Consider the following 12,219-nt stretch of genomic DNA (forward strand, 5'->3'; position numbering starts at 1 on the left):
CAAATGGAACCAAGCATAAGCATTTTTAAATGAACGCAAAACAGAGATATTTCAAGTAGTATTCAATGGAAATAGTCATCTCCCTGAAACAATACATTGTGGATGATAAAAGTGGACATGGATTGAAAAAGTGACCAGATTCACTTGTGGGAGAAAAATCCAGCTAATACCTGTATCATATAACACCCGATCTGTTCCATGTCCTCCTCCTGGCATCTGCCAGCAGTCACTTCTGGAGAGGCGGTGCTGGTCTGGATGGACTTTCAGTCTAGCACGGTATAAACAATATTATGCTTTTACTGTTTCTTAAAATACTAATTGGGATATAGGTACTCGTCTGGACATGAGTCACAGGCATTCGTTGCCTGTTATGGTGTTACAAGAAGGCCTGAAGGAAGACTTTGCTGATTCAGGATATTTCACAGGCGACAACAGGCCACATCACCATCCGGAGATAACAGTTTCACTCACAGCACTTTGCCAGGCTTTGATGGCCTTTCTGTATCCAAACAAAAATGTCAACACTCAGTCCTTTGGGAATGATGATTTGGGCACTGCACAGAGTTAGGATGTTTCACTAAGACAGCTGGCCCAGCCCAACATAAAATTCATCAGCTGAGCCTGGAACACAATTTATGTGTCTTGGCAGCTAAGGTTTTGGCAATGCATTTGTGATAATTTGTAAACCATTTTGTATTTGGCTATTAGCCTCCATCAGTGCTCATGTTTTTTCCAGTTTTCTTCAAGCCAAATTAGTCTGTTTTCTCAATATCACCAACACAGATGGATCCATGTGCACATCTGTGAGAAAATATCTTACAGCTGCAAGAAAGGAGGCTAGACATTTGTAGACAGTAGGTCTTGAGAAGTTTCTATGTAGAGCCAAGTGAAGTTTTCTCAAAAGTCAAGGAAAATAGTTTTAATATAATTTATTCTCCTGATTTAGTTAAAAATTTGGATAGATTTAGTTAAAAATTTGGATAAATTGGTGGAATATATTTTAAAGGGTGATTGAAACACCCTCAGAAAGCAATTTTTTTAATGAAAAAAAACATCTTTTCCTTGATTTCTGTTTCACCATGAAAACAAAATCGGGACAAAAATACTGGTTGAAAACAAGTCATTTTATATATAAATTTACCTAAGCTAATAATCCTATGCTAATCACTACTCATGCACATGTAATTTCCAGCCAGAGAATACTTTTCAGCTGGATGTGGTTTTAACTTGCTAAGTACCACCTGGCTTTTCTTTTTCCCAGATTTTGTAGAAAGCTTTTGCATTAATGCATGGATTCTTAGGTTTCACAGAACAGATGAAATTGGAGGTAGGAAACATGATCAAAGGAAGTTAGAATAAAACAAAAAAGAGAGCCATGTTTTTCTTTGCCATTGCATAACCAGTACTAGATAAAGTGGCATTTCATGCCAGCCTTGTGGACTAAAGTAATGATAAATGAAAATGCTGGAATTATCTTACTTCAGGATGAGAAGAATTGTTCCCTGAAACTGCTGCCTTCACCACTCCTTACACTCTTAAAATTCAAGAAAATTAGGTAGTTATTTTCTTCACTGTATTTTTTTTAATTTCTGAAATGTAAAGTTGTATTTTCTTGAGAATAATAAAAACAAACAGGAGGCCATTTCCACAATCACCAACAGTAGGAAGTATTAATCCATCTCACGCTGCTGTTCCATTTCACTTGGTCCTATTGCACATATGCCATACAGTTAATTTATAAGGATTAGCCATCTTTCCAGCATCTCCATCTGGACAGTCAGATGTCCAGAAATGGTAGACTGCCATCAGAAGCAGCAGAACTGGTAAACCCACATTTGCTTGCAGAAATTTCTGATTTTGCTTTGGTGAGGTCTGACATTAAATGATGGGTTTGGCTCTGTCTGCATACTGCTTTTCCAACCCATAGCTAACATGTCTGCCTGGCACTGGCTGAGTGAAATTCCCATGAGGGCAAATAGCATACATAAACTATGGCCAAGAAAATACAGCCATGCCAACGCAAATGCCAAACCTGGCCACATCATTACTATGGCATTGCTTGGATCTAGGCAAAGTGCTATCCAGGGAGACTGGGACACCCTTTAGCTTTTATAGTGTCTGTGACTGTCTTTGGAGAAAAGACTCATTTAGTAGCAGCTGTTGACAGATTATCACAGAACAGAGTTTAGATTAAAAAGTGAAAAATGGGGGCACAAAAGAAAATGTACAAAACAGGTAGAACCTCTTTTAAAAATCATCTTTTGGCTAATCTGTGAGTATCAGAATTGCCTTTACAGGCACCATATATACTATTTGGATTTGGAAAGAACAGTCCAAAACCAGCTGGACCAAACTAATGACTGTCTGGAACAGCTGGACTATACCAGTGCTACAGTATGGAGGTATGGATAGCTAAATCTTTATTTTGTCCCATAAAATTACTGGACCAAGCTCTGAGTTTGAATAACTGAGCAAACACCACAGAATTAATCTAGTTTGTTTGCCAGTATGATTGATCTAGATCAAAGTTTGCACTTTCTAATCACAAGGGTTTTATCGTATACCATGTATCACCAAGGACCTCAAATGAAGAACAGAATTTTCAAGCCAAGTTATGATCATACTGGATTTCTGATGAGGTCCCTTAGAAAATACAGTATTTTGAGTAGCTTAGTTTAGGGAACAGCTGTTTTAAGAGTCAAGTTGAGGCACCTGAAGTCCTTTTGAAAGAAAATTGTTTGGGGAGATATTGTAAAATAATTTGGTGTCCACTGCAGAGCAGACTCCTAATACCAATTTCATAAATGTAAATATTCTAATCCCAGAAATGCTGCACTGACCTTCCACATTGTTTTAGTGCACTTTACCAGGATTTTAAGAAAATATGAACCATAAATTTTGAAATACAGTGCTGCATTTCTCCACTTCAAGAGCAATAACAGTCACTTCTAACATGTAAAAGCTCTCTTGGGACAAAAACTCTTTGCTTATGATAAATTTTCTTTTCTTTCCCTTTTCTCTTCTTTCTTAAAAGAAGACACTTAAAACATCTATTTCTCCATGGGAAATGCAGGTAATAAGATGGCAATGTTAGCCCTTAACAATATGAAAAAAAAAAAGGCATAACAACACTGTGGGAAATTATCTGCATTTTCCACCCTTTCCTCAGACTGAGCAGAACATCTGCAGTGCATCAATAAGACAAAGAGAGCACCTCTGGAGATGTCTGTGATGGCACTTAGTTTTAATTGGAAACTGATTTTCATTTCTTCTGAAAGCATCATTCCACATAATGTATTTCTTTACTGGTAGAAACCATAAATGTTATTTTACAAAGCACTTTAAACCATGACAGATAAAAATGTAATATAAAAGAGTCTGTTTCCTATTCCACCTGATCCAGGCTAAGCAAATGACACCTCAAATGCTTTCCAGTCTTTGTTGTCTTGTGTGGCATGTTGTTTTATGTATGTAAAAACTTGTCATGCTATTTTATACAAAGATAAGGAGCTATATAAAATTTTATATGTATCTCTGAGAGGCAAAGAAATTTACCTCATGATCTCCTAGGTAAATATTTCGTTCTGGGAAGAAATTAAAGCATTGATTCTAGCTTTACCACTACTTCCAAACCAAATTATTTTCAGAACAGTATTTATTACTTACCAAGGAGATGCTAAGTGGATGATTAGATTTTTTTTTATTATAGTGTCCTTTTTTTCTGGTATTAAACACAAAATGAAATCATGGAATAATAACCAGACTATTAATTTGGTGTGTCAGTGTTTACAAAATTCTTCTAATAAATTCCTTTAAGTATCAAATTCCTAACTGCAATATGTATGTACAACCTTTTCATGCAAAAAAAAAAAAAAAAAAAAGTAAAAGTTGATTAACTGTGAGAGCTTTACATCTGTGAGGGGGACATGACTCAAAATACGTGAAAGCCAATGGAAGAAAATTTGTGTTTAATGGATCAGGCCCTAAATGCAAACGCAGCAATAGACATCACTTTTCCTAACTACAGGTCAGTAACAATTTGAAAGAAGGGTACAAGGCAATGATTTCCAAACTTCCTTGTACAACACATGAATCCTGCACAAGAAACAGTGTGTAATATTTTGCTCCTTTTTACAAACACAGACAAGAGCAATGGTGTCTTCCTGAGGCCATTAAATCACAGGATGGGTTTAGTACAATGTTCTTTATCCTAACACCAGCCTATTAAAAACAGTTGGTGATATCTTTAAGATCAGTTCAAACAGAAAAAAGAAGGAGATTACCAAGTTTTAGAAGATAAAGGCTTAATGATAAGTCTGTGTGCCTTAAAATCAAAGTGATTAAAGAAGGAACATGATTCAAAAAGTGAGAATAATATCAATATTATTCATGGAAATTTAATTTGATCTTAATATTTTTAACATGAAGTGTTGATTTTTATTTTTATTCTGCTGTTGTTGTATTGGTATTTTTTGAAACAGAGTGGTACCATAATGTCAGCTTTAAAACCTTTTAAGGCTTGTAAAAACTTCTATTCTGTTGAAATGTACTTAGTACATATTAATATTCTGAAAACATGCAGCATAGCAAGTTCTTTTTGTACTAGATTTTTATGAGTTATGTTAATGCTGATGGAGTGCAACATATTTCTTAACATCCTTCTAATGGGGAAGCTACAGAAGAACCTGCTTTCATTGCCATGAAATCCACACATTCATTACAAAACTATTTATTAGCATTCCCTGTTTGCATCTAGACCATTGCCCTTTAAACCACATCCTCAATGTTTTTCATCCAGTCCTTGTCCTCCTCTGCATGGAAACAGAAGTGTTTTACTGACTCATAGCGTGGGTTGTAAATCAAGATTAGCCTCCAATCTACACAGAAAAGACTCTGAATGGCTTTGCAACAAAATCTACCAGAACTTAATTTTATTACGTGAAACAAACAACTTGAAAATCCTATGGATATGATAGTAAAATATCCATTATATGAAATGATGATTCATAAAATGAATGCTAGAAAATATGTAGACAGCTGTTTGACATAATATCTTCCTCAATAAAACAGAGTTTTAGTTCAAAGAGATCCTGTTTGTTTCCAGCCTTTGAATACTTGTGACTCAAAGTCGTCTTCGTTAGCAAAGGCATTGTCTTGAGGCTGCCATCTAAATATTTGTAATTTAGGATTGTTTAACGTATCAAACATTTATCTGTGGCTGTTATGCCTGAAACGGGAATAGGGATGGTAATATACATGCAATTAAAAATAATATTCTTATTTTTGTTTTTCAGCTAATGAAGACTCTGAAATAAAGTCAAATAAAGGGAAAAAAAACAGTTTCAAAGCAATGGTACTTTTACTAATGAGATAATGGTATTGTAGTGACATCACTTGCTGCGTTCAAAAGATCACACAGTTCACAGACATTATAGCTTCTGAAAATTAACAAATGAGGTAAAAGGAGAAAAAGCTTTGCTTATTAAGGAACTAATTTATTTGATGAATGTAAAAATGAATGATGAAATAATTTTTTGATATAGTTATTTATTAGAGCACCATTTGTTTGGAGAAGTGTTATTAATACCTGTAAAAGACAGCACATACTGCCTCTTCCCAACAAACATGTTTCCAGTATTTATCAGTAACAGCTACATGGAAACATTTGGGGCATTTTAAGGCATTTCTCCTGTTAAAATGCAGTACCCTTGAACATGAAAACCTATGTTTATATTTTCTGAGGAAAAAATATATTACCCTGATTCATGGTAAGGAATAACGAATTAAGAGCTGAGCTTGTCTACAGCAAGCTGTTTTATCAGGATCTGTGAATCCTTAGGGACAACTGACTTCTCTGTACTGCCTAGATTTTAACTTAAACACATAAATGCATATCATTCAACTACCGTTGCATCAAGTATGTTTGACACCACAGCACATAGCAAAAAAGCATGGAAATTGCATGTAGAAAATTACACTGAGACAACTGTGGCAAAGTCATGTAAAAAAGACTAGTGGACAGACCTTTAAACAAATGCAGGTCCTGTGATATCAATGGACCAAAGTTCATACATCAGCTGAAAACTGACTCATTGCCTTTGCCTTGCACACCACACCTGACTCGGAAAAAAGTTTGCAGTCTATATTGCTGTACAACACCTCTCAGGAGAACAGTCAGAATAATAACATTGATAATCAGTTCTGGGATCACAGAAGAAGATCAACTGCACTCATTACTTTGTGAGCATGCATATTTAAAGACAATAATTTCTTTTCTGTTCTGAGGGTATAGGTTTAGTAATGCTTGTGCCACATGGTAACTGAGTCTGTGCTGTTGATACAGTTGAATTTATAACACTTTATCAAAATCAATTAATTAAATATTTGGATGAACCTATGAAGTAAAGGCAATAGCAACACATTTTATAAATATTTAAGTAGTTAATACATGCAAATATTGACAGAAATAACAGAAATTGAAGAGGAATGAGCTAAAACAAACAAAAATTCCTTTCTGCTTTATTATCAATACTTCACTATACAGTTCAGTCATTTTAGCACTACATTTTGTAGCTGAAGAAATCATCTTTTCAAAATTTAGAGGTTCTCATTCTTCTTTGAAAAAAAAAGCCACTTCCATTTCTCTGGAAAACTACCTCCTATTTTACACAAGGAACTGAAAATTTAATTTTTTTAAAGTCAAGTCTACCTCTATGAGGGCTGTCAAAGTAATTTCTCAGGCCAGAGGGTCTTTAATCCAATATTTCTGATTTGGAAAGAATAAAACAAATTCAACAAATCACAAAGTCATGTCCTCAACTGGTGAATTTCCACCAACCTTGCTGATCCATCATAGACCTAGAATTGCATAAACATATCCACTTCAGAAGAGACTCCAATGTCTGCCGATGTTAAATTATGATTTTTGATGTGGTAGAAAGTTTGCCTAGTCTATTCAGCTTTAGTTTTAACTGTGCCAAGCAACTAACTGTTCTTCTTCATAAACCACACCAAAACTCTTTGTGATCTACTTTTTTCTGAGCAAAACAAGGAAAATAATGTTACATATTAGAATAAGGACTTAGTCAGATGATTTATTTAAGGAGGAGAGGGCTGGATGACAGAAAAGCTGTAGGTTTTTTGCCTGAACTAGAAAAAGTGTTAATGACCTCAATATATTAATTTGTTACTTGATCAGATTTGGAGGGTAAGTCTGTAATTGCAATATACGAAGTTATACCCCAAATTTAATTATTATATCCTCATTAATTTCATTAATTTCATTATATCCATGAATTTCAGTCATCCAGTTTCACTTCATTCATTTGCAGGGAATAGAGAAATCTTCGGAACATGGCAGGCAAAGACAGAGAAGTGTAATAATTTAAACACGTGTGGTAGGTTGACCCTGGCTGGATGCCAGGTGCCGACCAAAGCTGCTCTATCAATCCCCTCCTCAGCTGGACAGGGGAGAGGAAATATAATGAAGGGCTCATGGGTCAAGATATGGACAGGGAGAGATCACTCAACCAATTACCGTCATGGGCAAAACAGACTTGACTTGGGGAAATTAACTAATTTATTACCAATCAAATCAGAGTAGGGTAATGAGAAATAAAACCAAATCTTAAAACACCTTCCCCCCCCCCCCCCTCTTCCCACGCTCAACTCCACTCCTGATTTTCTCCACCTCCCCCCTGAGCAGCTCAGGGGGACAGGGAATGGGAGTTGGGGTCAGTTCATCGCACGTTGTCTCTGCCGCTCCTTCCTCCTCAGGGGGAGGACTCCCCACTCTTCCCTGCTCCACTGTTTGGTCCCTCCCATGGGAGACAGTTCTCCATGAAATTCTCCAATGTGGGTCCTTCCATCAGGCTGCAGTGTTTCACAAACTGCTCCAGTGTGGGTCCCTTCCATGGGCTGCAGTCCTTCAGGCACAGACTGCTCCAGCGTGGGTCCCCTGCAACATCAGAAGTCCTGCCAGCAAACCTGCTCCAGCGTGGGCTCCTCTCTCCACGGGGCCACAGGTCCTGCCAGGAGCCTGCTCCAGCGCAGGCTTCCCACGGGGTCACAGCCTCCTTCAGGAACCCACCTGCTCCAGTGTGGGGTCCTCCCCGGGCTGCAGGTGGAGATCTGCTCCCCCGTGGACCTCCCTGGGCTGCAGGGGGACAGCCTGCCTCACCATGGTCTTTCCCACGGGCTGCAGGGGAATCTCTGCTCTGGTACCTGGAACACCTCCTTCTTCACCAACCTGGGGGTCTGCAGGATTGTTTCTCTTAACATATTCTCACTCCTCTTTCTGGCTGCAGTTGTTGTCGCATAGCAACTTTTTCCCCCTTCTTAAATCTGTCCTCCCAGAGGCACTACCATTTTTGATGGACTCAGCCTTGGCCAGCAGCAGGTCCATCTCAGACCTGCCTGGCATTGGGTCTATGGGACACAGGGGAAGCTTCTAGCAGCTTCTCACAGAAGCCACCCCTGTAGACCCCCCACTACGAAAACCTTGCCATGCAAACCTGATGCAACGTGATTACTCACAGACGTGGGGACTCTCTCTGCTGCATGGGTATAGTGTCCCACAAGCAAGAAGTGTTCATTATTGAAGTCTTATGGGCACAACTGCAATACAAGTGCATGAAAATAATGTTAGTAATCATCAAGAGTATGGGAATTACAGTTTATTACAAGATAGTATGAAAACCATGAAGCCCTACCCCCTGATATTACTGACAATTCAAACATTCTGTAATTACAGGACCGTTACAGGAACATCTGTTTTCCACTCCAGAATCATTTTACTCACTTTCCATGGTGAAAAAGGTACTATACAATTTGCGGAGAAATATAGCATTCTTAAGTATTATTAATCTTATCCAGTTTCCATCTATAATGGATGATTGCTTATTTTTGTGTCTTAATTTACACTCTTACAACTGTGTAGGAATAAAGTTTTGTATTTCCTACACTTTTTTTGAAGAGTTATCCACGGGAGAAAAATAGACATTAAAAGAGAAAGTTGAAGCCTATTCTATTTTCCATTTCCACTTTCTAAACTCCCCTTTCAGAATAATGGAAATACTGATATTTTCTTTGAACTCATACAACTATGGGAGTATTCACACAGTAGGGACCCTTCTCAAGTCTGTCTTTTAGCTATTTTAAAGATGGAAAATGGGAACAATAAGAATATTTACTTTCAAACCAGCTACATGAGCTATAAAATGAAGAAATATCTGAGAAATGCCTCACATTAGTCACTGTATACAGCTAACAAGTATCACTCCTTTTGTTAAACACATAATTACAAAGTTCTCAGAACTATGAAATCTATCAAAAAAATATGATTAATTACAGACATTCACATAACCTGTTCAAAGACCGCTGTGATTGTACTAGTGTTCCTTGAAGACACTGACAGAGGAAGGTGATGATTTCAGGCTGTGTAGTCTTTCATAGTAATAATAAACAAAGCATGTAGAAGACTCCCAAACCAAAAAAAACCCACTAAGCACAGCCAGCACAGCAATCCAAAGCTACTGGGACGGTGCTCTGGAAGGCAACCAAGGATTCTCCTGATATGAGAGAATTTCATGAGTAGACAAGGCCAGTAACAACTCCTACATCCAATGACTCTCTGCGGTTCAAAAGGAGGTATTTTGGAATGAAGGCAAATATTCTGGGCTCCAGCTTTCTTTATGAAAAAACACATCCAATACACTTGCTAATCACTTTTGAATAGTCCTAAACTATGCAGATGTCTAAAGCATTTGTGTTCCCAAGAAGGAGAGATAGAGGACACTAACATATCAACACCTACTGTCCTTTCCCTCCAGTTTCTTAGAATCAAAGAATGGTTTGGGTTGGATGGGACCTTTAATGATCATCTAGTACAATCCCCTGCCGTGACCAGGGACATCTTCCACTAGATCAGGTTGCTCAAAGCCCCACCAAGCCTGACCTTGAACACTTCGTGTGATGGGGCATCCATAACCTTTCTGGGCAACCTGTTCCAGCGTCTCATCACCCTCACTGTAAAAAATGTCTTCCTTTTGTCCAATCTAATTTGACCCTCTTTCAATGTAAAACCATTGCCCCTTGTCCTGCCACCAAAGGTCTTGTTAAAAAGCCTTCCTCTGTCTTTCTTATGAGCCCCCTTTATGTATTGAAAGGCCACAATAATGTCTCCCTAGAGCCTTCTCTTCTCTATGCTGAACAACCCCAACTCTTTCAGCCTTTCTTCACAGAATAGGTGTTGCAGTCCTCTGACCATTCTCATGGCCCTCCTCTGGACCCACTCTAACAGGTCCGTATCTGTCTCGTGCTGGGGACCCCAGACCTGGACACAGTACTCCAGGTAGTGTCTCATGAGAGCAGAGTAGAAGGGGGGAATTACCTCCTTTGACCTGCTGGCCATGTTTCTTTTTATGCAGCCCAGCATATGACTGGTTTTCTGGGCTGCAAGAGCCCACTGCCAGCTTATGTCTAATTTTTAGTCCCCCAGTATCCCCAAGCCCTTCTCTGCAGGGCTGCTTTCAATCCATTCATTCCCCAGTTTGTGTTGATGGGGATTGCCCCAACCCAGGTGCAGGACCTTGTACTTGGCCCTGTTGAACTTCATGAGGTTCACGTGGGCCAACTCCTCAAGCCTGTCAAGGCCCCTCTGGTTGGCATCCCTTCCCTCTAGCAAATCAATGGCACCACCCAGCTTGCTGTCATCTGCAATCTTGCTGAGGGTGCACTCAATCCCACTATGTCATTGATGAAGATATTAAATAGTACTAGTCCCAGTACGGACCCTTGAGGGACACCTCTCATTACTGGTTTCCACTTGGACATTGAGCCATTGACTATAACTCTTTGGATGTGGCCATCAAGCCAACTCCTTATCCACCCAACACTCTAGAAGTTCAGGTAGATAACAACCCTAGCTCTTCCCTTGCCCACTGACACAGTTACTCCATTGTAGAAGACCACTACATTAGTCAGACATGATTTGCCCTTAGGGAAGCCATGTGGCTATCTTGAATCACCTCGCTGTCCTCCATGTGCCTTAGTATAGCTTCTGGGAGGATCTGTTCCATAACCTACCCAGGCACAGAGGTGAGGCTGACAGGTTGGTGGTTCCCAGGGTCCTCCTTTCTACCCTTTTTAAAAATGGGTGCAATGTTTCCCTTTTGTACTCACCAGGGACTTCAGCTGACTGCCATGACTTTTCAAATATCATGGAGAGTGGCTTGGCAACTGCATCAGCCAATTCCCTCAGGACTCTGGGATGCATGTCGTCGGGTCCCATGGGCTTGTATATGGTCAGGTTCCTCAGGTGGTCTCAAACCTGATATTCTTCTGTGATGGGAGTGACTTCATTCCCCCAGTCCCTGTCTTGATTTTGAGGGACTTGAGAGATGTGGGAATATAGATTACCACTGAAAACTGAGGCAAAAAAATTGTTGAGTGCCTCGGCCTTCTCCACATCAGTTGTCAACAGATCTCCTGTCTTATTTACCAAGGAGGGTACGTTTTCTTTAATCTTCCTTTTCTGGCCAACATACTTGTAAAAGGTCTTCCTATTCATTACATCCCTTGCCAAATTCAGCTCCAACTGTGCCTTAGCTTTCCTAATCCCAACCCTACACATCCAGGTAGTGTCCCTATATTCTTCCCTGGATACACATCCCTGGTTCCATTGCCTGTGCATTTCCTTCTTACACTTTAGTTTGGCCAGGAGGTCCTTACTAAGCCATGCTTGTCTCCTCCCTTTTTTGCCCAGTTTCTTACAGGTGGGAACTGAGAGCTCTTGCACTCTAAGAAAAAAGTCCTTAAAGGGCTGCCAGCTTTGTTCATCTCCTTTGTCCCTGAGGGCAGTTTTCCATGGAATCCCATCCATTAGTTGACTAAACAATTGTAAATTTGCTCTCCTCAAATTCAGTGTCCTGACTTTACTCTTCACCTGGCCCATATCCCTCAAGACTGTGAATTCCACCAATCATTGTACCCCAGGCTGCCACCAACCTTGACATCCCTAATTAGTTCTTCCATGTTGGTGAGCAACAAACAGGTCCAGTAATGCTTCTCCTCTGGTCAGACTGTCTACTACCTGGATTAAGAAATTATCCTTGACACTCTCCAAGAGTCTCCTGGACCACTTACAGTTTGCTGTTAACATTTTGCCAGCAGATATCGGGGTGACTGAAGTTCCCCAACAGAATCAGAGCCTGTGAAAAT

This window comes from Harpia harpyja, chromosome Z (genome assembly GCF_026419915.1).
Source record: "Harpia harpyja isolate bHarHar1 chromosome Z, bHarHar1 primary haplotype, whole genome shotgun sequence".
NCBI classification, from domain to species: domain Eukaryota; kingdom Metazoa; phylum Chordata; class Aves; order Accipitriformes; family Accipitridae; genus Harpia; species Harpia harpyja.